This window comes from Lissotriton helveticus, chromosome 1_1, assembly GCF_964261635.1.
Source record: "Lissotriton helveticus chromosome 1_1, aLisHel1.1, whole genome shotgun sequence".
Classification (NCBI taxonomy): Eukaryota; Metazoa; Chordata; class Amphibia; order Caudata; family Salamandridae; genus Lissotriton; species Lissotriton helveticus.
The window spans coordinates 1554806169-1554831286 of record NC_136057.1 but is presented as its reverse complement, the minus strand read 5'-3'; positions in this window follow the sequence as shown (position 1 = coordinate 1554831286).

Genomic DNA, 25118 nt, shown 5'->3' with positions numbered 1-25118 from the left:
TGTGTTTGAGGGCGGTCATGTTGTCGGTGGTCCGGTCGAGGAGCCAGGCTTTCTCGAGGGTGCGGCAGGTCTTCTTGGAGTCCTTGAGGTCGTCGGTGAACCAGGATGCCTTCTTGCTTCTGGGTCTGCTGGGAGGGTTCTTTAGTGGCGCGAGGTTGTCGGCGCAGGCGGTCAGCCACTGTGTGAAGTTGCGGGCTGCTTCGTTGGGGTCCGTTGTGTTGGCCGGTGGGCTCTGGCTGAGGGAGGTGGTGAGCTGGTCTGCGGTGATCTTGCTCCAATTCCTGTGCGGTACCTGTTGTGGGTGGTGGTGGGTCGTGGATCTTTTGAAGCTGAAGTGGACGCAGCTGTGGTCGGTCCAGTGGCGTGGCTGAAGGTGATGTACTTGCTGGACAGAGAAGACGGGATCAAGCGTGTGGCCGGCGTAGTGGGTGGGGGTGTTGACCAGTTGCTTGAGTCCGAGGTTGGCGAGGTTTTCCAGCAGGGCAGTGGTGTTGCGGTTCTTGTTGTTCTCCAGGTGGAAGTTGAGGTCCCCGAGGAGGATGTAGTCGGTGGAGGGGAGGGCGTGCGGGCTGATGAAGTCTGTGATGTCTTCGCTGAATTGTGTGCGTGGTCCCGGGGGTCTGTAGACGAGGGTGCCTCGGAGGGTCGTCTTAGGGTCGGTGTGAATCTGGAAGTGGAGATGTTCGGCTGCAGCGAAGGAGTCGTTGGCGTCGGTCGTGATGCGGATGGTGTTCCTGTGGACGATGGCGAAGCCACCTCCGGTCTGGTTGATGCGGTCCCTCCTGATGATCTTGTAACCGTCCGGGATGGCGATGGCGATGTCGGGTGCAGAGGAGGCGTTCATCCAGGTTTCCGTGAGGAAGGCGACGTCCGGTGATGTAGCGTCGAGGAGGTTCCAGAGTTCCACGGCGTGTCTGTGGACGGAGCGGGTGTTGATCAGGATGCACTTGAGGTGGTTGCTGCTGGTGTTTGTCTTGGCGGGTGCGGGGCAGGTTCGGAGGCAGGTGAACTTGCAGGTGCAGCAGGTGAAGGGTCCGTGGGTGCGTCTCGGGGTGGCTCTGCAGCAGGCGTGGGTCCGGCCGGCATTGAGTGCGTTGAGAGTGGCGGTGTCGTAGGTCAGTCGGTCGTCTTGCCTCGGCGGGGAGGGCCAGGGGTCGTGGCGCTGGGCGCGGGCCAGGCACGGACGGGCGCAGACGGGCTTACCTTTGGCGCACCTTCGGCGCTCAATCGCCGCTCCCGCTGCGCGCGTCCGCTGCGCGGTCGCTCTGGGGGCGTCATAAGTAAGGAGCCGGGAGGGAGGAGCAGCTGGGTGGCGGGAGCGGGGCGGCGAATGGAATCACAGGGGGGCGGGGCCGCAGGGAGGCAGCGGCGGGAAATTCCAAGAAGCAGCGGGCAGCGGGAAATTCCCAGGAGCAGCGGGAAATTCCAAGGAGCGGCGGGCAGCGAGCGAAGGAATCTGCAGGCAGGAGGCGACAAGGCAGGCAGGAGCGGCAGCAGTGAGTGGGGTGACCAAGCCCTCTGGAGGGCTGAGCGGTCACCCTAGTCACCTAGTCGTGCATTAGGTGTCACAATGTAAACAAAAAAAGCTGTGCGTCCCCTAGGTTTAGGGAACGACCCTCTGGGCGCTGCTTCAATAAATCGCCAATGCGATTTTAACAGAATGAGGTCAATAGTTAGAACAAATAATCAAAAAGATCCTTGAAAAATTTCCGTTGTATAATAGTTTTTGCAAAAGTCTTTATTTAGACTTGTGATAAAGAACTTTATTCAATGTTGTAAATCACATTAGAGATTTTCTCTTACATCATTCCAAACGGAATTATATGATATATAACATGGTCCCAATGCATTTCGTGCCCGAACGGCACTTCATCAGGGGAATCTATCGAAGAATATAGGTATTTATGAGGACCCACACAAACTGACTGATATATAGGTACGTTTTAATTTCCATTTTGTTGAGGTCATAAGAAGAAATATTGATCACTAATTGGTTATCAGTTGTTATTTCCTTCTTCTGTTGCTCTTGGTTATCGTTGGTGGTGCGTTTTTTAATAACCGGGCACGTTCTTTTCTATACTTTCTCCTCCTTCCAGTTAACGCTATTCGGCACCCCATCTGGGCATCACTATTTTATTTTCATTTCCATACGTATATGACACAACTTTCGCTTGACCTTTTTTTAACCTCACCTATATATCAGTCAGTTTGTGTACTGTAGCATTATTTGTGTGGGTCCTCATACATACCTATTTCCTTCGATAGATTGCGCCTGACGTTTCCTCACAGAATATTTTGGGTTGCATTTGAGGCATTTAAACTTCACTTTCCGGCATTCTTCAAGACAGGGGAAGCCTCGTTTTTCCACACGCTGTGTTTTGGCCCTGTTCAGCTGGTGCTTACATCTTTTCTGAGTGTGCACTTCACCGCCGACGGAGCTCATTTCCTATGCGGTAATTATCTCGGTGGTTCCTTTGTACCTCTCAGTGGAACCTACGAATTTGAGGCCCATTTCCAATTACATTTGTTGTAGCATCTCCTAGACAGTGCCCCAGTGACTACAGTGATACAACCTTTTTATGACACAGTTGTTTATTATGTGGTGCTGGTGGTTTCAATGACTCTGTTGCCTCATGATTAACACGTGCATTTTCCAAGGCTATTAAAGATACTATTTTTTGCAACACTTTCAAGGCTTGAAGCACCAAAAAATTTCAACCTTCAAATAACGATTTTATCTATTTGTGCTGAGATTCTGTCAACCATTTTACTGCTGGCTTTCATTTAACAATGACGGGGATTTCTCCTCCTAAGGCATTTTTGTCCCTTTCATGACATACGTATACAATATTTATCTGATGTTATTGCATTTCCTGTTTTTTGCGCTATATGTGTAATCTCCTACATAGCATTTATAACTTTTGTGATTCCCTGTATTTGCTGCATCGCAATGTTTGCAATTTTGTGTAAATGACTTTCTACTGTTTATTTATGGTTAGTTAGCGTTTAGGCCTAAAGGGAACCTATTTATCTAAATGTAGAGTGTTTTTCTTTCAGGCAGTGTATTTTTCACGTTTCTATATACACCATACTTTAACACATATTAACGTCAATGTCTTTGTGTATCAAAATATGTGTATATTGTGTATCTGAATTCACTGACTCTGTACCAGCGGCACTTATACCATAGTTTTGACTTATGGCCTTGGTTGTCATATTTCATATTTGCTCATACTGTCTTTTGACCTAGATACTTCTCTTCAGCTTTTGCCTATTTGTATTGTTATTTGAGCTGTGGTGAATTGCGCTTTCATTGTTCCTCACGTATATTCTTTTGAGTAGCTTACCTCGTTTCTTCTTAGATTTTTACTTATGGGAAAACAACTTAAAGAGAGGACTCTTTCTAACTCTTCTTCACGCAAATTCTTAATTTCCACCAGCTCCCGCTTTCAGTGTCTAGATATGGATAACACTGTCAACTCTTTGCCAAAAAGTACGTCATCAATGGGGAGCACTCCGACTACTCATAGCAATAAAGCTTCAACTAAGAGACTGAAAAAAGACCCACCATCTCCTCCTGTACCGGCTTCTTCAGTCACCATGGAATTATTATTAGAGGAAATTAGGGCCTTGCGTCCTTTTGTCGAAGAAACTGCCACCACCCTTCAGGTAACATTTTCAACTCTTCAGGAACTTTCTGAGAAGTGGTCTTGTGTGGAAAGTCGTGTCACTGCATTGGAACACAATGTCGAATCCTTAAGTTCTTCTACAGCTAAGGTTGACTCCTTATGTTCTCAAATATCTACTTTGCATAGACAGGTTGAGAATTTGGAAAACAGGAATCGGCGTAATAACCTCCGCATTTATGGTTTGGCAGAGAGGACAGAAGGGTCAGACTCAATTTCCTGCTTTAAGTCTTTCCTACCTAAGCTGCTCAAACTTCCAGAGACCACCACCTTAAACATCCAAGGAGCACATCGCTTTGGTTCTTTGCCACACCATGTCTCCTCCTCCTCAACCAGTAAACAAGGTGGAATGATATTGTATTTCTTGGAGTATACGGATCTATTAAGGGTCTTGGCTGCAGGAAAGGGCACCTCGGTGGATTAATTTCGTAAGAAAAAGTCATGAAAAAAGGCAGTAAAGGATGAAACAAAATCAGAATCAAGAAGCAGGGAATTATTGAAGCTCCATTTCTAGTAAGGGACGATTTCTGCAAAATATCAAGGTGAATGGAAACTGGTGCGTGATCCGAGATCAAAATAGAACCAATGTCAGAGGCAAACGAAGATTGAGAAAGATGATGTGAGATAAAAAAGTAATCTAATCGAGATTGAGTCTGGTGAGGCGGAGAGAAAAAAGAGTACTCTCTTAGTGTGGGATTACACAATCTCCAAGCATCAATAGGTTTAAACTGATGAATGAGTTGTTTGAAAGATTTATATGACTTATGGGGAGTGTATGTGCTGGTAGAGTGCCTATCTAGAAAGTGGTCGAAAACTTCATTACAATCTCCCGCCAGAATGAAATTGTCCTCATAATGTTGGGTAATGTGAGGAGATAAAGAAGACAAAAAAGAGGCGTCCCCTGTAGTTGGAGCATAAATGTTTAGAAGGGAAACTGGAGTGTTATCCACAACAAATTTAACTAAAACCCATCTACCAAGCTGATCTGCTGAGTTAGAGACTATCTTGACCTAGAGGGATTTATGAAATAAAATGAGAACTCCATTACGCTTTCCGTCACCTGGAGAAAAGAAGACCTCCCCAACCCAACCTCTTTTGAGTTTGACAGATTCTTTGGGTGAGAGGTGTGATTCTTGTAGACTAGCAGTATCTGTTTTAAGCTTGGTTAGGTGTGTTAAGACTCTCTGCCTCTTTATGGGGGAGTGCAAACCTCTAACGTTCCAGGAAACAATTTTTAAAGGCATTCAACAAGACACAGAAAGTACATACTAAGCTGGTTAAGGCAAAGCAACAATATAAGAGAATTAAAAATGAATGCATAACAATCAATACAATATATTAAGAATAAACGGCGAAAAACTCTTAAAGAGGGTATACATGAAAAATACATAATACAACATTTTTGTATGCAGAAATAATTAAGAATAATCGAAAAATAGCATTCAATATAGTAACCGAGGGAAAAAAAAACTGTATTCAATAACAATTAAAGCAAATGAAAGAGCGAATGATGGAAGACACAAGAGAATGACGAAAACAGGAGAAAAAGAGAGAGAACAGGAAATCGTCCAGGAAGAAATAAGAGAAGAGGAAAAAGCCGAAAAAAGATTAGGATCCAAGGGACAAGAAGAGAAAAGCAAGAAAAAAAAAAGACATAGAAGAAAGAAATGAAGGGAGAGATATGACTTACAGAACATACAGGAAATGTACGGGTAGGGAGGATGGAGGCCACATAGGACAATGACGGGCTGGTAACTCGTAAGGGAAGGTGGGAAGGAGAGACGTCTCGGCAGACTCCAGGAATGAAATGAGGGGAGAAAAAAACACACAGGGCAATGACCTATCAAAATGGAGACAAAAGAACATATGAAAAACATTAACAACTAGAGATTAGAAATAGTAACCAAGATAAACCAGTGCCTGTGAGCTAACAATCAAAAGCAATAAATGCATGTGGATATAACCTTAAGTCAACAATAATGAACATCAAGTAAACAAGAATATAAAAGGAAGAAGAAATGAAAAGTATAAAATCGAGATATAAGGAACTAAGAGAGTACACATAAGAGCCATACAACATTAGAGCCTATGGGAAAAACATAATCAAAAGATAGTATGTAATCCGTGCAGAAGGAGTGAAATATGCAAGAGCAAGAAAAGAGCAAAACAGACTAAGCAGAAGTAGATGCGGATGATGTATCCATAGAGTCACTCCCGTAGGAATAGAGGAAGCTCTTGAGTTTTAGTGGTTCATCATAAGTGGTGGTCTTGTTATTAATAGTGACCTTGAATAGACAAGGATGAAAGAGACCATATTTTGCACCAATGGAGCGTAGCTGGGGTCTCATTGCTAGGAATTCTTTCCGGCAATCAGCTGTCGGTTTAGCGTAATCTTGGACAAAGAAGAGTGTGTTGCCAGACCAGGTATTCCGTTCTCTATCCCTTTATTTCATTTCAAGAAAATTAATTCCATCTTATCTTCGTTCCTATGGGGGCGCATAAAGGCTTGCATGTCTATATCTAAATTAACGCGCCCGAAAGCAGAGGGTGGGGTAAACTTTCCGAATTTTTCTCTGTATCACAAATCCTTTCTATTGAACCAAGCATCTAGATGGTTTAAAGATTCTTCCACATTCTCTCCGTTGTGGACATCTCTAGAATTGGCATATATTTCTCCCTTCTCTTTTCTGGAGTACCTCTCTTTCTCTCGTCCACCACAATCTATTTCCACTCCGATTCTCAAATACACTTCTAGAATTCTGCCATCCCCCTTAATCTCCTCCTTTTTTGAACAACCTATTTGGCATAACTCATCGATTTTAATTAGTAATAAACCATTTTTTTGGAAGTCTTGGAGAAGTCGTGGTCTCATATGGGTACATCAATTATTCCAGCAATCTTGTATTATTCCTTTCTCAGAAGCCACAGCATCTTTTCATCTCCCTTCCTCTTTTCGTACTAAGTATCTCAAATTAACACAAGCACTTCAATCAGCATATGAATCGCACATCACGTTGCCTTCTACGTCACCTCAGGAGTCTCCTATCATATCTCAATTGCGCACTCTACTTATCAGAGGGACTAGGGCGTCCAGGATTTATTCTTTGCTACACGCACCAGCATCACCACGTAGAAAGACTAAAGTGGAAGAAGCATGGGAAGTGGACATGGGTCTCTCATGGTCTACTGAGTTATGGGACAAGCTGTGGGTAAGGTTACGGAAATCCTCCAGGGCTGCAAATACTGTTCAGACTTTGTTTTTCATTTATAATCAACTCTTACTTTCCCCACTTACTCTTAGTAAAAGATACCCTGACCTGTCACATACATGTTGGACTTGCTCTGCACCTCATGCAGATTTGCTACACTTGCTTTTCAATTGTACGCCGGTTCACACGTTTTGGGTTAAGGTGTGGTCTCAAATTAATAATATCTTTTCCACTACACACCCTTTTCATATATCTCATATTTTTCTAGGTAGTCTCTCCCCTATTTGGGATCACGGCACTTTCAGCATAAAAATAATTGACCTGCTTATTGCAGTAGCTTTTCAACAGATTACTAAGGCTTGGATGGATCTCACTAAACTCTCGTATCAGGTTTGGTGGTACGCTGCATGTTACAACCATAGGCTAGTCACAACGTTTGTTTATCCACTCGCTTTGGCCCCAAAACAAAAACAGCTGTGGGATCCAGTCACCTCATTTTTTGATACATGTGCTCTCCGCTCTCTGCCTAAATCCCCCTTTCAACAGGAAGTCGCTAAACTTCCATGAGTTCCCTTCGTTGCTTTACTTACTTTCTATTAACAAACATTTTATCATCCTTTAGTTTATCATACATCAACAATTGTTGCATATTTTATTATTGCTGGTTCTTTCTGTAGTTTATTTCCTTTGGAATGTCTCTTTTATTTATTTTATTGTATACTTTCTCTTTGCATTGATATCTTTAATTTGTATAAGTGAATTATATGACTGTTAATAAAATATATCTGAACTAAAAAAATATCAGATAATTCCGTTTGGAATGATGTAAGAGAACATCTCTAATGTGATTTACAACATTGAACGAAGTTCTTTATCACAAGTCTAAATAAAGACTTTTGCAAAAACTATTATACCAACGGATATTTTTCAAGGATCTTTTTGAATATTTGTTCTCACTATTGGCCTCATTCTGTTAAAATCACATTGGCGATTTATTGAAGCAGCGCCCAGAGGGTCGTTCCCTAAACCTAGGGGGCGTAAGGCTTTTTTAATTAACACCAAGGCTCATGCCTGCAAATTCTGGAACTTAGCTGTTTGCTAAAGCTACTCAAGGGTGAAAGACAGGGCTTTAAGTGGGATGAAAAAACTGTGGGGTCTATCAAATGGGTATGGCCAATGTAATTGAGGGTGTCGCTTAACAAACTGTAAACTACAAATCTGTGCTTAGCATAGTGTGTCACCTTACTGTCATTATGCTGCTTCTGTCATTGCATCCAGATATTCAATACAACAAGTAACACTGAAAAGCTCACTCTCTAAAGTGGCCACCTGGCAACAGTCTCTGTGTCATTTAAATGTCCAGAATTAAAGCTCAATGGGCCAGATGTACAACGGTTTTTGCATGCAATTTTATTTCTATTTGCAAAATAGGGTTTTGCGACTTGCTATTAGGAAGGGGTCTTCCTAATAGAGTGTACAACCCTATGTACAGATGTTTTGTGTCCCCAATTGCGGGGGCAAAACACTTTCAAATTACCACCCTCTTTAAGTGGGTAATGGGTAATGGGGTCGCAAAAAGGAAGGGGTCCCCCTTTGTAAACACAGGGGAAAATATTTTTTAAGGGCAGACCCTTAAAAAACTTAAACAAAAACGTTTAATTTTTTGTTGTAAATGAATCCTGTTTTCCTTTCAGGAAAACAGGCTGCATTTGGAAAAAAAACTGCTCTATTTAAAAGCAGTCCCAGACATGGTGGTATGCTGAGCCCAACAAGCCATCATACCTGGGAGGGCCTGACATTCCCAATGGGGCCGAGATTGCGAGAGGCTCATTAATATTCATGAGCCTCTCTATTTGCAACCCCAATAGGAATCACTAACAGTGAGAAAAACACTGTTGTACATAGTAAATTGCGCCTCGCAATTTGCGCCTCGTAAAAGAGTCGCAGTTTGGGAGGCGTAATTCACTTGGTCGTACATCTGGCTCGGTGTCTTTTAAAAGTCCAAAATAAATTAATACCATTCCATAGTGCATCAGGAGATTGTAGCCAAAATACAGCTAGGAGATGCGCCATGAAAATTTACCTTGAGATGCAATATTATTTGCCTACATTCCTCTTTTTGAAATAATCATGAACAAGATGCAAAATAGACATCGCGCAAGAACTCACTGTCCACAACTTCTTAGTAAGCAAGAAAGGCCACTTTATTAAGACAGGTGTGAGACAAATATCTTAACAACATATTTCATTTATTTATTTATTTATTAAACCAAAATTCTTTCAGCTTAACTGAGCATCCTTACTAAAGAATAAACCACCACCAAGTTAACCCTAACGAACCCAAAAGCAACTAACTCGTGTAACTACCCCCTCCTTTCCTTTACCTGCCCTTTGAGGATGGACCAACCCGTTCCAGGCTGCCCACCCCCCACTAAAAACCCGCCTACAAAAAGGAAAAATTCAACCTGTCTTAGCGCGGCAAGCCTAAAAAACGAAACCGTACCGAAAGTACTGATAAGAAAAAAGGGGGCCTAAAGGGAAAAAAGAGGGAAGGGTGGGTGGGGCAAAACAAACTCCGCCACCCTCCTCCAACGGCACAGCGCTTTCCCGCTCTACGCTGGCCCTTCTTATCAACTCTGTCCCTCGCGCTAACCTAATTGAACACCTGAGTGGCCAGCCCTCTCGCGAACATGCCCAGGGAGAGACCGGCTTGTGCGCGGCTCTCCCTGGGTCTCCCCTTATCATGCATTTTTTGTGTGTCAATTCTATTCTTCAGTATTGATGGTCACAAATATTCACATCTATTTCTCAGTCTGCTATTAGTCATTATTTTATTAAATTGTACCACGCACACGCATGGAGCCTTGCTCCCTTCCTTTTTTCTAACCACGTACAATATAGAATTTCAGGATTTCCACAAGCAAAAACGATTTGTTGGGCATTTTCTTTCTAGTTGAAATAACCATTGCATTTTTCTAAAACAGTAATTTTTTTAATCTAATTGAAATGTGTGTAATTATGCAAACATGCTCTACATTTATAGTCATTCTCCAGCCCTTTCACTATTTACACAAATGAGTTTCCGGTTGTTGCAACTGAAATAAATCTTTTGTCACTATATTAACATATATTAGCGAGTGCGGCCTGTTCTCTGTTTTCATGTTTATACCTACGGGCAGTGGGCAGACTTTTAGACGGGCACTGCCAGCTTTTTATATTAATAATCCTGAGGGTGAGGCTAAAAATGGAGGGTACTATAGGGACATGCCTCAGGAGTCAGACCCGGCCCAATTAAAGTCCTGGTGATAGACTTCTCCGACATGTCCTACTGTGAATGGGTTATTGATTGCCCTAATGTGGTATTTTTTTCAAAGCGATCCGACCGCCAACTACTGTTTAGTATGTACAGAGTGTGGACCCACCCAAAATGGTGTGCTTGGGGTTTGACACAGACCTTCCAAATTGGCAGTCCTAGGTCAGGGTACAATATCCCCAAAGTGGCAGACACAAAGGGGCTCATTAGGATGGCGGACGGAAGAGCCACCGCGGCCCTGGAGTAGGCGGAAAAAGCCTTTTCCGTGTCCGCCTGCCGCGGATACTCCGTCCGCCATATCAGGATAGGAAAACGTGTCAAATTTCCGTCCGCGACGGAAAAGCACCCACCGCCGTCGAACTACACACGACCACGCGGCGGACGGAACACATCCGGAGGCTCCGCCGTACGTACTGACGTCTAAGACCGTCCCCCAAATCAAGATGGAGGAAAATACACATAAAACCGCAGCGGAAACACAACCTGTCTGAACACGGCGGATTCCCCACAGCGAGGAAAAGAGACACAGCAGAGAGACCCACCACAAGCTGCTCGCCACCATGGACCCAGCGCTACACGCTTTCCCGATGCTCTTCGCGATCCACCACGTCCTAGTCTTGGCCCACCATCGACGCCGACGCAGGTAAGGCACAGACCATTGGCTGCATGGAGGGGAATACCTGCAAGGGTCGTGACGTAGGGAGGGGGAGTGTCATGTTACCCAAACCACTGATGAGAAGCAAATAGAAATACACATTTGTAGTACGCAAGCATGAATGACAACGACAAACCACCAGACTTGATAGACTACCTTTATTGTACATAATAGGGGTATAATCACAGTGTATGCGTGAGCATGGGCAAAGTGGGCACCAGAGCAGCTACATCAGAGGCAGCATGTGAGAGGGCAGAATGCAGTATCAGAACATCAACAGGGCATTGTGGAGTACAGAGCAGGTACATCAGAGGCAGCACATCAGAGGGCAGAATGCAGTATCAGAACATCAACAGAGCATTGTGCCCAACAGAGCAGGTACATCAGAGGCAGCACATCAGAGGGCAGAATGCAGTATCAGAACATCAACAGGGCATTGTGCCCAACAGAGCAGGTACATCAGAGGCAGCACATCAGAGGGCAGAATGCAGTATCAGAACAGCAACAGGGCATTGCGGAGTACAGAGCAGGTACATCAGAGGCAGCATGTGAGAGGGCAGAATGCAGTATCACAGCATCAACAGGGCATTGTGGACAACACAGCAGGTACATCAGAGGCAGTAAATGAGAGGGCAGAATGCAGTATCACAGCATCAACAGGGTATTGTGGAGTACAGAGCAGGTACATCAGAGGCAGCATGTGAGAGGGCAGAATGCAGTATCACAGCATCAACAGGGCATTGTGGAGTACAGAGCAGCTACATCAGAGGCAGCACATCAGAGGGCAGAATGCAGTATCAGAACATCAACAGGGCATTGTCGAGTACAGAGCAGGTACATCAGAGGCAGCACATCAGAGGGCAGAATGCAGTATCAGAACATCAACAGGGAATTGTGGAGTACAGAGCAGCTACATCAGAGGCAGCACATCAGAGGGCAGAATGCAGTATCAGAACATCAACAGGGCATTGTGCCCAACAGAGCAGGTACATCAGAGGCAGCACATCAGAGGGCAGAATGCAGTATCAGAACAGCAACAGGGCATTGCGGAGTACAGAGCAGGTACATCAGAGGCAGCATGTGAGAGTGGCCAAGTGCAACAACAGTCCATAGCACTGAACATGTCCATCAGAGGCAGCACGTGAGAGGGCAGAATGCAGTATCAGAACATCAACAGGGCATTGTGGAGTACAGAGCAGGTACATCAGAGGCAGCACGTGAGAGGGGCCAAGTGCAACAACAGTCCATAGCACTGAACAGGTCCATCAGAGGCAGCACGTGAGAGGGGCCAAGTGCATCAACAGTCCATAGCACTGAACATGTCCATCAGAGGCAGCACGTGAGAGGGCAGAATGCAGTATCAGAACAGCAACAGGGCATTGTGGACAACACAGCAGGTACATCAGAGGCAGTAAATGAGAGGGCAGAATGCAGTATCACAGCATCAACAGGGCATTGTGGAGTACAGAGCAGGTACATCAGAGGCAGCATGTGAGAGGGCAGAATGCAGTATCACAGCATCAACAGGGCATTGTGGAGTACAGAGCAGCTACATCAGAGGCAGCACATCAGAGGGCAGAATGCAGTATCAGAACATCAACAGGGCATTGTCGAGTACAGAGCAGGTACATCAGGGGCAGCACATCAGAGGGCAGAATGCAGTATCAGAACATCAACAGGGCATTGTCGAGTACAGAGCAGGTACATCAGAGGCAGCACAAGTACGTGTCCCAACCAACCCGTCCCAGGGACCACAAGAGTGCAACGCAGTTCTCAATGGACACACCATGTGAAATAACATTTGAGTGAAGTGATCAGCACCTCACATCACAGAATCAGGGGGACTGCGTGAACTACCTGCCTCGGACACACTGCCAGCACCAGCAACAGGAGTGTGGGACACAGCCACAGCCCGAGTGACAGACACATGTGCCACGGACCCAGACACACTGCCAGCACCAGCAACAGGAGTGTGAGACACAGCCACAGCCCGAGTGACAGACACATGTGCCACGGACCCAGACACACTGCCAGCACCAGCAACAGGAGTGTGAGACACAGCCACAGCCCGAGTGACAGACACATGGGCCACGGACCCAGACATACTGCCAGCACCAGCAACAGGAGTGTGAGACACAGCCACAGCCCGAGTGACACACACATGGGCCACGGACCCAGACACACTGCCAGCACCAACAATAGGAGTGTGAGACACAGCCACAGCCCGAGTGACAGACACATGTGCCACACACCCAGACACACTGCCAGCACCAGCAACAGGAATGTGAGACACAGCCACAGATGTAGTCACTGACACGTGACCCACTGACCCAGACAGACTGCCAGCACCAGAAACAGGAGTGTGCAACACAGCCACAGATCTACTCACTGACACGTGAGCCATAGACCCAGATACACTGCCAGGACCAGCAACAGGAGAGGGCACAACAGAGACTGTACCACTACATGATGCATGACAGCCAACAACAGACACAGTGCCACTATCTGATACATGAGAGTCAACTGCACCTGCGCCACTGGGACCACTGAAATGATAAGCCACAGGGCTGTATGGGCCAGGAGGCAGGGTGGCCCTGGGAGATGGGGATAGCTGACCTTGAGCGACATCGGGGTGGGCAGGTGTCAATGGTGGGTGTCTGCGTTTCTTAGGGATGTGTGAGTGCACCCTGGACAGGACAGGACTGCCAAGTGGTGGGGACTCTAAAGAATTATCACCCACCATAGGTGGAGCATCTGCAGCCGGGGATCGGGTTTCTGGGGACATGCTGGAGCCTGCTTGTCGTTTGCTGTGTGCCTGCCGCCTGGACTCAGATTCATGTGTAATGGGGGATGCAACAACAGGGGACTCCCTCCTCTGCTTCTGACTGGGCCGGATGGGAGTGGAGGTATGGGGGGACTCCGCCGCGGAGACATCTGTTTGGCGTTCAGTAGAAAACATCAGCCTCAGTGCAGCCAGGGGTGAAGTATGCCTGTCCTTGATTGCGCCATTGTCCATGCTAGAAGCCTTGTCCGTAGGATGTGCCTTATCCTTAGGTGGAGTGCTGTCTCTGGCTTTTGCCTGTGCCCTGGTCGCCGCCCTGTTCCTGCCAGCAGACTTGTCGTCTGTGGTGCACCTGTCTCCAGTAGACACCTGCTCTCTGTGTGTGTCCCTGGCCTTGGGAGATGGACCTTGCTCTGTTGTGTGCCTGTCCTTGGGAGTTTCCCTGCTCTTAGGAGGTGCCTTTGTATTTTGACTGTCCTTGTCCTTGGGAGGGTCCCTTTCCTCTGTTGTGGGCCTGCCCTTGGGAGTCTCCCTGCTCTTAGGAGGTGCCTTTGTCATCTGACTGTCCTTGTCCTTGGGAGGGTCCCTTTCCTCTGTTGGGGGCCTGCCCTTGGGAGTCTCCCTGCTCTTAGGAGGTGCCTTTGTCTTCTGACTGTTCTTGTCCTTGGGAGGGTCCCTTTCCTCTGTTGTGGGCCTGCCCTTGGGAGTCTCCCTGCTCTTAGGAGGTGCCTTTGTCTTCTGACTGTCCTTGTCCTTGGGATGGTCCCTTTCCTCTGTTGTGGGCCTGCCCTTTGGAGTCTCCCGGCTCTTAGGAGGTGTCTTTGTCTGCTGACTGTCCTTGTCCTTGGGAGGGTCCCTTTCCTCTGTTGTGGGCCTGCCCTTGGGAGTCTCCCTGCTCTTAGGAGGTGCCTTTGTCTTTTGACTGTCCTTGTCCTTGTGAGGGTCCCTTTCCTCTGTTGTGGGCATGCCCTTGGGAGTCTCCCTGCTCTTATGAGGGTCATTTGTCTTTTGAGTGGCCTTGTCCAAGGGACTGTCCATGGACTTGTGAGTATCCCTTGCCTTGGGAGTACCTTTTGTGTTGAATGCCTGTGTAGCTCCTGAAGGCATGTCCCCCAACAATACTTGTGGATCGTGTGTGTGTACTCCAGTGTATCTGACGTTCTCTTCGAGAACAGATTTAGCTGATCTAGGGGATGGGGTCTGTGCCCTGCGTGCCCTGACGTGCTGTCTGACGCTGCTTCTAGTGCAATAATCTGTATTTGAGTCCTGCTCTGAATAATCACTACCCCCTGAGACATCCAGTGGTGTAGATGGGGAAACAGAAGTAGCACCCTGTCCATGCGACTGTACTATTGCAGATGACACACTGCTTGCCAATGACTGCACTGTCCTGTGTAGACCAGCAAGATCGCCATGCATCCCTTCCATGAATGCCACCACCTGCCCCAACTTCCTATCATGGTCTTGGAAAGCATTTGTCATATTGGTCTGCCCCACACACAGCTGTCGCAGTAGATCAACGGCCTCAGCACACAGTGCATTTTGGCTCACCGTGGCAGGGGCAGCGGTGCCTGCACTGAACGCTACTCTGCTCCCCCTACTCCTGCGGCCACGAACAGTACATGGTGCAGTTGGCGGAAGTGTGGGCCCTGTGTGCTGTCTTCCGACAGAAGGTGATGATTGCCCACTCCCAGTCTGTGACAACAGTGCAGGCTCACCAAGAGTTTCCGAAGATGAGGACGATGGTGTCTCCACATGCGAGTCCTCAGGGACGGTCCTGTCCCACTCTCCGGCGCTGCCCTCCTCTGTGTCAGTCTGCGTGTGTGCGAAGTCTGACCCGGACTCATTTCCTCGACTGATCCCCTCCGTCTGTAGCCGAGTGTCCTCTGTCATAGCTGAAATGCACATAAAAGAGGTGTAAGTCATGGGCACACTCACGTACAGAAGGACAAGGATTGCCAAATTCCATAGCTGACAAAGTAATTGTAGCCCCCATCCTGCACACGGCCCACCTCTACCAGTCATCCTCACATTACATAAGCGTTGGGGGCCGTGACACATGTACAGCATGCGGACAGGGCAGGAGCATGTACATCTGCACACATTTCCTGCCATGGGGCCATGGACCACTAGGGGATGTGCTTCAACACTCAACTACTAAGCAATTGGCGTGTCAACATTGCGGACCTGGATGTCAAATGACACCCACCCAATGGGACCAACATGGCATCACAGAGATACATACGCAACACGGAACTCAATACTGTGTCTGTGCACCAATACATGCATTGCGCTCACAAGTTTCCTACACAGACAGTATGCTCACCGCTAGTTTGCTGTTGATCGACACTCAGACGTTCGGACAGTTCAGGATGCGTCACTGCAATGATACGGTGCATGAGAGGGGTCATGGAGCGTCGGGCCAGACGGGGCGTCCTTGGAATCATCCCCAGTGTCACTTCCGCTGCATTCTTGCTCAGCCTGGAAATGTCGTCCCAGCGTTTGTGGCAGTGTGTATGTCGTCTGTTACACACCCCCAATGCCCGTACTTCCCGTGCAATGCTCCTCCACATGTCCTTGCGAAGGTGCAGCTTGACCTACCATGATGGGAGACAAAAGGGTGTAAGTCAGTGGACAGTTGGCCTGTCACACACATAGGGGCAACACGTATCTGTCAGCAGCCATGCACAATCCGGAACATATGTCGAGCCCACAGTACACAGCTAAGATAGCAGTATGCACGATCATTTGGCCCCCTCATGCACACCAACATGTCCCACACTGCACTTACCACCCGTCCGGGTGCGCCGTAGAGTCGTCCATAGTTGCGGAGCACACCGTCCACGAGGACATCAAGCTCCGCGGCGGTGAAGGGACGAGACCGGGTCTCATTGCCTCTCGACATGGCAAGATCACGGAGTATTGGACTAGAGCAGCAGTCGGTGGTCAGCTCAGCAGCAGCAGCAGGTCGAGGTGATGGTCACAGGCAGCAGTCGGTGGTCAGCTCAGCAGCAGCAGCAGGTCGAGGTGATGGTCACAGGCAGCAGTCGGTGGTCAGCTCAGCAGCAGCAGCAGGTCGAGGTGATGGTCACAGGCAGCAGTCGGTGGTCAGCTCAGCAGCAGCAGCAGGTCGAGGTGATGGTCACAGGCAGCAGTCATTGGTCAGCTCAGCAGCAGCAGCAGGTCGAGGTGAACAGGCAGCACTGGTTCCCAGGGTAGGATGTGTGCTTTTGGACAACACACATATATAGGGCCCTCAGCACGTGTCAGTGGCATACGTCGCCAGCAATTGGTCAGCCCTGGAAGCGTGTTCGTGAAATGGGCCAATGACTGGCCCTGTTGTTGCGGTGCACTGCTTCCGCTACTTGCGATTGGGCATATGCGTCCAGCGTCCCTCTTCCCATTGGCTGCATGTGCACGGACCGTCACGGGCACACATCGGCAACCGCACGTGCAAGCTTCAGGCACGGATGCTTCAGTTGCAACAATGTTCTATCACTGGCGCCACCATGGCGGTGCACGTACTCAGCGGGGGAGGTGCAGGCCTATACACCCTTTAGATGTACTCAATGGACATGCCAGTTCATGTCCCCTCTTACAGTCACATTGCATCATCCACCGTACACCGGCCGTAGCGGCCGGGCCTAGGACGGCCGTGCCGGCCATGTCCACAACCGCCGTGCCAGGCCATGTACACAACTGCCGTGCCGGCCATGTCCAGACAGGTCTTGCTGGGACAGGTGGTGGTTCTTCAGTGGTTGTTGGCTGCTGTTTCAACTTTATGTTGCTCAGGTCTTTTCTTGTTTCATTCAAGTCCTGCAAAATAGCCAAACGGTCTTTGATATCAAAGCTTTTTTCCTTCACCACTGAAGTTTGACTGTCAAGGTCAGAGATTAACATCCTAGTTCCAAATAATAATTCGTACGGACTGAATCCCTTCAGAGAATTTCTTGGCAGGTTATTTAGACTACGTTGGACACTTATTAGATGTTTGACCCACCCAGCTCCCGAACCTAATACCTTTGCCGTTATAGATTGCTTTATGTCACGGTTTTTTCTTTCAACAATTCCGTTCCCCTCAGGGTGAAATGGACAAGAGTACCGCAATGTAACGCCCATGCTGACCATGGCCTCCTTATAAGCTCTAGAGCTAAAAGCAGGACCATGGTCCGAATGGAGCATGCCAATTGCGTATGTGCCGATAAAGACTCGCAAATCTTTTATAACAGTTCTGGCGTCAGCCGTTCGCTGGGTCCACATCCATATGAATCTCGTGCATGAGTCCACTGCAACCAAGATATATTTATAGTTACCATCCCTTTGTAAGGGACCACAGTGGTCTAGGTAAACACAGGCTAATGGTTTATTCGAGATTAGAAGGGGCGTCTGCGCTGGACGTCTCACCGTTGATACTTTCATTTTTTGACATATTTCACATTCTAAAACATAGTTTCTTGTTTGTCTTCTCATTTGTGGCCACCAGTATCTCTGTTTTAATAATGATACTGTGGCTGAGACGCCAGCATGTATAGAAGCAAGCCCTTCGTGTGCCGCTATTATTAGTCCTAACCTATGTTCCATGTTTGGAATTGCCCTATCCCCCACTCCAGGGATTCGAGCAAAAGGAACATTGTTTGTATCAGTTATGTATGAGTATTTTACTGGAAAGTCTTTCGGGAGTGTTTCTATCGAATCCTTTTCTGTCGCGCTGACAGCCTGTAATATTTCGCTGTCTATTTTTGTTTTTGACCGTGTGATGGCTGCTACGGAAGCCGTTTGCACAGCTGCCTTCGCGGCCTCATCAGCCAATGAATTCCCTGCAACGTGAACGCCATCACGCTGATGACTCAGTGAGTGTGTCACGTGAGTCTTTGGTAGTTCTTTTTGTAATAGAACTACTTGTTCCCAGAGCATTTTATGCTTGATTGTGCCACCTTTTGCATCCTTGAAGCCATTCTGAAGCCAGATCTGCAAGTATTCATTATAAGACTGAACGCAATAATACGAATCGCACACTATGAGTGTGGGGAATTCTCGATCGGTATTTTCAAGCGCCATCTTGAATGCCAGTAGTTCAGCTCGCTGAGCTGTACAATCTCCTAGAGATTGTGTTTTAGTAATAACTGGTTTAAATTTCCCTTCGTGCCAGCGACCTTTAACAATCGCGCACGCAGCACTGTAAGCTTGCTTACCCCCCACTGCGGGTTGTGCTGATCCGTCTGTATATATTATACAGCCGTAGTGTTCTAGAGGCAGAATTTCGGTCGGCGGAGGACATTCAAATTCATATTGGAGAAATTCTTGTGTTTTTAAGTTAGGATCAAATTCGTATGCCACGTCTGTTGCAGCAAGAGAATTAGCCCACTGTATCCACCTTGGATGTAGTGCTTTAGCATTCGGAATGCTTGCCTTTGTTACCGCCTCTAGGGCTGGTATCGGTGTCACGATTATTATTCGTTTACCTTGTGCCAGGGCTCGTTCTTTTGCTATAGCTGTCTGTGTCGCAGTTAGAATTTTTTCCGTTGGGCTAAATTTCATTTCAGCCTTAGTGTACAAGTGTGATTTGAATGCAATTGGTACCTTTTCTCCCTCGTTAGAGGTCAGGTATGTGAATCCGCATCTTCCTGGGATGACTCGAATCACAAGATTGCGTGTGTTATCACGTGTTTCTAATTTTGTTTTAATTAGCATGTCTGTTTGTAAGGATCTCAAAATTTCTGTGTGTATTTGAGTCCAATTGGTTCTTTTAAAATCTGGTTTTATTAGATCATAAAGGGGTTTGACCCTTTCTGCGTAATTTGCAATGTATGTTCTTCCGAAATTTAGGAAGCCTAGAATTGGCTGTAGGTTTTTTAGTGTTCTAGGTGCTTGGAGTACGGCACATTTCTCTAGGAAATTGTCAGCCAGGCTTTTGCCTTCACTTGATAATTCATATCCTAAGAACAGGACTGTCAGATGGGCAATTCTGGATTTTTTAAAGTTGAATTTGTAACCCTCTGCCGCGAACCCAAGTATTATGGTGTTCACTCTCTTCAAGTGAGTCTCCAAGTCATCATCTGTTAAGTATATGTCGTCGACATAAGATAATGCTTCGTCATCATATGTTTGTAGTAATTCTGTTACTCTCGCTGAGAATACCCCTGGCTGTTTTTGTACCCCTGGGCTAACCGACAGAATTGTTTTTGAGTGCCATTTATTGAGAACGCAGACAAATATCTGCTCTCTGGTGCTATGTTTTGTCAAAAGAATTCATTAGAGATGTCTAATGTTGTTTTGTATTTTTTGCGCACTATGTTATTCATTAGTGCAGCACTATGCGAGTTTTGTACTGCAAAAGTTTTGCAACATGAGTTAAGGTGTCGGTAATCCAAAACTAGACGATATGAATTGTCTGGTTTGGAGACCGGAAACAAAGGGTTGTTCATTTGTGAGGTGCAAGTTTCAATCACCCCCTGGTATTCTAGCTGATCTAGAATTTCTTTTACCTGTTTTTTAGCTTCTTGCTTAATTGGGTACTGCCTTTGTGCAGTAGGTTGTGATTTTAACTGGATTTTGTGAGGAGGAGAGTCCTCATCCCATCCTACATGATTTTTATATAAAGCAGGAGCTAGAGCTACTGCCCACTTTCTAGCAAGTGTGTATTTTTTATGAATTGGGATATGATTTGAGAAGGCAGGCATAATTATTTCTTCGCCATGAGGGCACTCCCTGACAAACTCTGGTGGCCAGTCTTTTTCAGCTAGAAGGATGTCATAGCCCTTGGAGAGATTATCCCAAAATAGTCCCCTTATTTTTCTAGTCTTATCCCCCTCTATACGTAATGTTATTTCATATATTTTGTGAGGTTTGCTAACTCTGGTGTCTGCAGTTTCCACTTGAAGATATTCATTCGTGTCCACTGTCTCCAGATGATTCATAAGGACTTTGCGAGCTATGCTCACTTCTGCTGCGCTGTCTAGCATTGTCTGAGCCCATTCTCCGTTTTTCAGTTGTGTCCTCAGTATTCTCGGCATTGTTAACTACCTTGATACTGGCTACCTTCTTTTTTGGAAATTGTAGTTTCTTTTTTAGATGAGCAGGTTCCTTGTCTTTGGACTTGGCATGCTCTTCTCTTTGTTCTGATCGTCCTCTTCTTTCCGATTTCTGCGAGGAAGTCTGAAAAGATTGAGAGGGACGTGTATCAATGTCTTGATATCTATCAGGCTTCTTTATATTATCCCTATTTCTAAGGTTATATCTTTTCCCAGAGGGGTCACTCTGGGGTGACCTGTGTCTTTGGTTCGGAGATTTTTCTCTTCGCCTAGGAGACCTTCCTCTGGACTGGAATTTCTTTTCTTTAGGATTGGATTGTTTGTTTCCATCCCAGCTCTTTTTTTGTGATGTTGAATTGTTATTAAAAAATATTTTATCAGGACTTTCAATCAGTTGTGGTTTTACTGGTATTCCACCTAAACTATCTCTACCTAGTTCCTCATAGGATTTTTCTATGATTCTGGCAATTTCAGCTGGTTGGTCTGCTATATCTGTCTCCTTTAACCTCTGGCGGATCGCCACGTTTGCTGCTTCTCCCTTTATGTTGGCTAATAATATAGCCTAGACCTGCTTGAAGTCTTTTAGTAATTTCATACCAAGAGTTAAAGCGGGTTCTGGACCGTATTCGTCTTGAATTTGTTTTAGCACATCTGGTATTACCGAAATGGATGGAACACCGTGCGTTTTTGTGTAGATGGAAGCAAAGACTGTACCCCAAGTGTCACAGTCCTAAATGTGTGGTGCGATTCCCATTGGAATACAGATAGTCAGAATCCTGTGTTTTTCTAACGGGGTGGTGTCTGGAAACACAGCCTCTATTTGGGTGATTTTTTGTGCTAACCAGAATGGTATTTGTTCCCGTTTAGCTGGTACTTTACCTAGGCAGGATTGTATGTTCTGAGGTGTAATTTTATTTGTGTTCCCCTGATGAGGGGTCAGCTGTGGAATTTTAATTGCTGGTTGGATTGTTGAAGTCCGCATCACATATTGGACTAATTGTCTATGTATTTTTATTAATTGTTTTAGCTGTGTTAACAGCTCTGCTGCAGACATCCCATTGATGTCTGGATGTGGTGTGTATCCGGCTAGGACCGGCCACGTTGCTCCTGGTCTACCTAATGGACCGAGCCTGGTGATGTGATTATTGTGTTTTAGGGCGCCATTAAATAAGAGCAAATGCTCTTGAAATTTAAGTGGTACTTCCACCTCCTCGAAAGGAGTGTACATTTCAGGAGGTTCCTCTATTTTGTAATAGTGGAAGTACTTTGTTACAGCATTTGCTGCTGGAAAATTTATCCATGAATAGTATACCTCTGTCTGCCGATATTCGTGTGCCTCAATTAGGAATATGACTGTGCCACCTCTAGGTGTCAGTCCATTTTCTATAAGTTTTAAAGTTATAGATTTCCTTTTAATGACCGGGATGAGTATTATATCCTGGTCAGCTTCTTGTAGTGCAGTATCAGCTTCTGCTATTTCAGCTGCTAATCTAACTGCCTCTCTTTCATCCTCACTGTCTACCATTTTACCGACAGGAAGCTTATTTTGTTTGTTTGCAGATCAGGTTTCCTATGGAAACAAAGATTAGATGCACAATATTTTGGAACGGTGTATCCTTCAACGTTGACTAAACCAAGTACCATACATAGGAGTTTCCTCCTGCGAGGTTTGGCGGATATTACCTTTTACCCACTCCAGACGTCTTTGGAGTATTATGGGAGAAAGGGGTCTGAGTGAGAAAGCACGACTGAGTTACTCTAAATGTCTTACGTTAGTTTTATCGCCCTTCCAAACGCGTTGGGCGCCATGTAGTGTAGTTCCTATTATCCCAATAGGCTCTGCGCATTGGAATAATACCTTCAATAGTATAGGCCTAGACCAGACGTTAACTAGGTCTACTACTGTCGATATTAGACTTAAAGTTTTGGGTTTGCCAGCTACTCAGAGTTCACTAGAAACTTTCTCGAATAGGCAAGAAGGAATTGAACCTCCCTGGATAGACAAGAAGGGATTTAGTTTCTGACAACCATAGAACATGACAACTTTGCTCTCCCCTAATCAAGAGTGTATCTCTAGAGTCGTGTGAACAAAAGGCAATTTATTTTACTCAGTCAGTACGTGCATTCTTAGTCTCATCAGATTGTAGAGAAAAGGAAGAGACGGGCGTGTTCAATAAAAGATGTTATTTATTGATCAGTCTCTTTTCTCGTACAAGAGAAATGGATCGATATTATTGCAATACTTATGGTTAAGTAAAGTGCATACATTAAAAGCAGAAGTATAAATCAATACTGTAAAAACATTGATATGGTTTCTAAGCCATATGAAGGTTTAAAATTAATAAAATATATTACATACACGTATACATTTGACTAATCGTACTCAACTGGTGTTTCTAGCTATGCCTACCCCGTGTACCTGACCTAAGCCTAATACGTGGGCGGGAATAGAAAGTTACAGTTTAAGTTAAGTTTGTTTTTGCCAAGTGACTGACTAAAGAATTCTCTGCGAGGGGTTATTCAGTTCTGTACCTGGAATCTAGGATGGATGAGGGATGGTATCTCTCGTCTCTGGTCTCGATATTCCAGGCTGCCTGCGAGGGCTACCCGGAAGCGCCGGAGCTGGATTTCTCGGCAGGAGAAATAGGCAGCTTCTCGTCCTCAGCGCGTCAAGAAGGCGGGGCTGCGCCAGCGGGGTCTGCTCTGCTCTGGGCTTCGGCAAGTCTGGCTGCTCCGTTCTCGTCACCACCGCGTGTGTTTGCATAGGGCAATATCGGTAATATTTATACCTTTAAGGTGCCGAGATTGACGTAAGGATGGACATAGATACGTCAATAAGGATGTCATACGACCAGGTCGTTAGCAAATTCTTTTGCTGAAGTTCTCGGTGAAATCAAAACAATGGCCGCAGGGTTTTTCCCAGGTTGTCATAGGTTTGATTTGTTTTGAGAACTCCGTATGCCTTATCAGGGGCTGGAGGAATATCGCTTGTCTAATTAGATGGCAAGCGTTATGACCTAATCAGATAACACGTTCCTGTGCCGTAGTGTGGCTTTATCAGATAACGGTTCCTGCATCATGGGGGTTTTCTGCCTCATGGGATGACTGCTAGTTAACTTGTTAGTTTGTTAACCAGAATAGGGTCAGGAATAGGGGGATCGATACAGAACCTATAGGAATACATCACAATGTGTCTTCTCAGTTGTGTGAGCCTGACCATGTTGTACTGATCGTGGGGCTTGGTTTGTACTTACCAGCCTCTTCTCCTTCATCAAGTCCGTCTAGACTCTCTGGGTGAAGTATCACCAGCACCTTCTCCTCCCAATCGGTGAAGGGTATGGGCTCCGGGGGTGTTCCTCCGCCAGTATGATTGGCTCTTGCATAGTTTTTTGCGCGGATGCCTTTCACCCGGGTCTTCAGGTCATGCCACCGCCTCTGAATGTCATGCTTCGTCCTCGGCACGGTCCCTGACGCATTAATCCGAGTGACGATCCTGTCCCACATGTGGTTGTTTTGCGCCACGGACGTCTGCTGGACTTGGGCCCCGAAGATGTGGGGCTCAACACGGATGATTTCATCTACCATTACCTTCAACTCTGTCTCCGTGAATTTAGGTTTTTTTTTGGGTGCCATGGTGTGTGGTGCTCAGTGTGTGGGTTGAGTGAGTTGGGGGGTGCAGGTGTGTGGTGTGTGATGTGTAGGAATTGTGTGGTGGGTGTTTGTGTGGTGGGTGTGGTAGGGTGGTGGTTGTGTTTCTTCTATGTGAGTTGGCTGTATCTCGATTAGGGCCTCTTGCTAGTAGCAATGCTGTGATGCAAAGGATTGTGGTAGTGTGTGGGTGTCATTTTATATTCGTGTCTCAATGGTTGTTGGCAGTCAGGTGGTAGGTGGGCGTGTTGACTAGTGTGCATTATTGGGTACTTGGGGCGTGTCATGCTGGCTTGTGCTTGGTGTTGGTGTATCGGGGGGGGGCTTGTCAATGTTCGTATGTTTGCTTTGTACTTGCGGTACACGTTCTGACATTTGTTTGACGTTAGGGATGTTGTGCGTGTTGGCCTTCCGCAGTGATGCACTGTTTATCGTTGCATTCTTTCCGCCGCGGACGTGGATGGCTGTGCGTTCCGTGGTACGGGCGGATTTATCCTAATTGCGGACATGGAGGTATGGCGGTACATGTGTTTTTTTCCGCGGTCATTTCCGTCCGCGGCGGGGGTTGTTCATTGAGCTCCGTCCGCCGCGGACGGAGTTAGATGTGTTCCGTCCACCGCGGACGGTGTTTGTTATGATCCGTCCGCCGCGGTCGGAGTTTTGTGACATGATTTTCCTAATCCCAACCGCGGAATCTCCGCGGCGCAGCCGGGAGTAAAAATTTCCACGACCATGGCGGACAGTACCCATTTCCGTCCGCCATCCTAATTGACCCCCTAGTGTGGTACAGACTC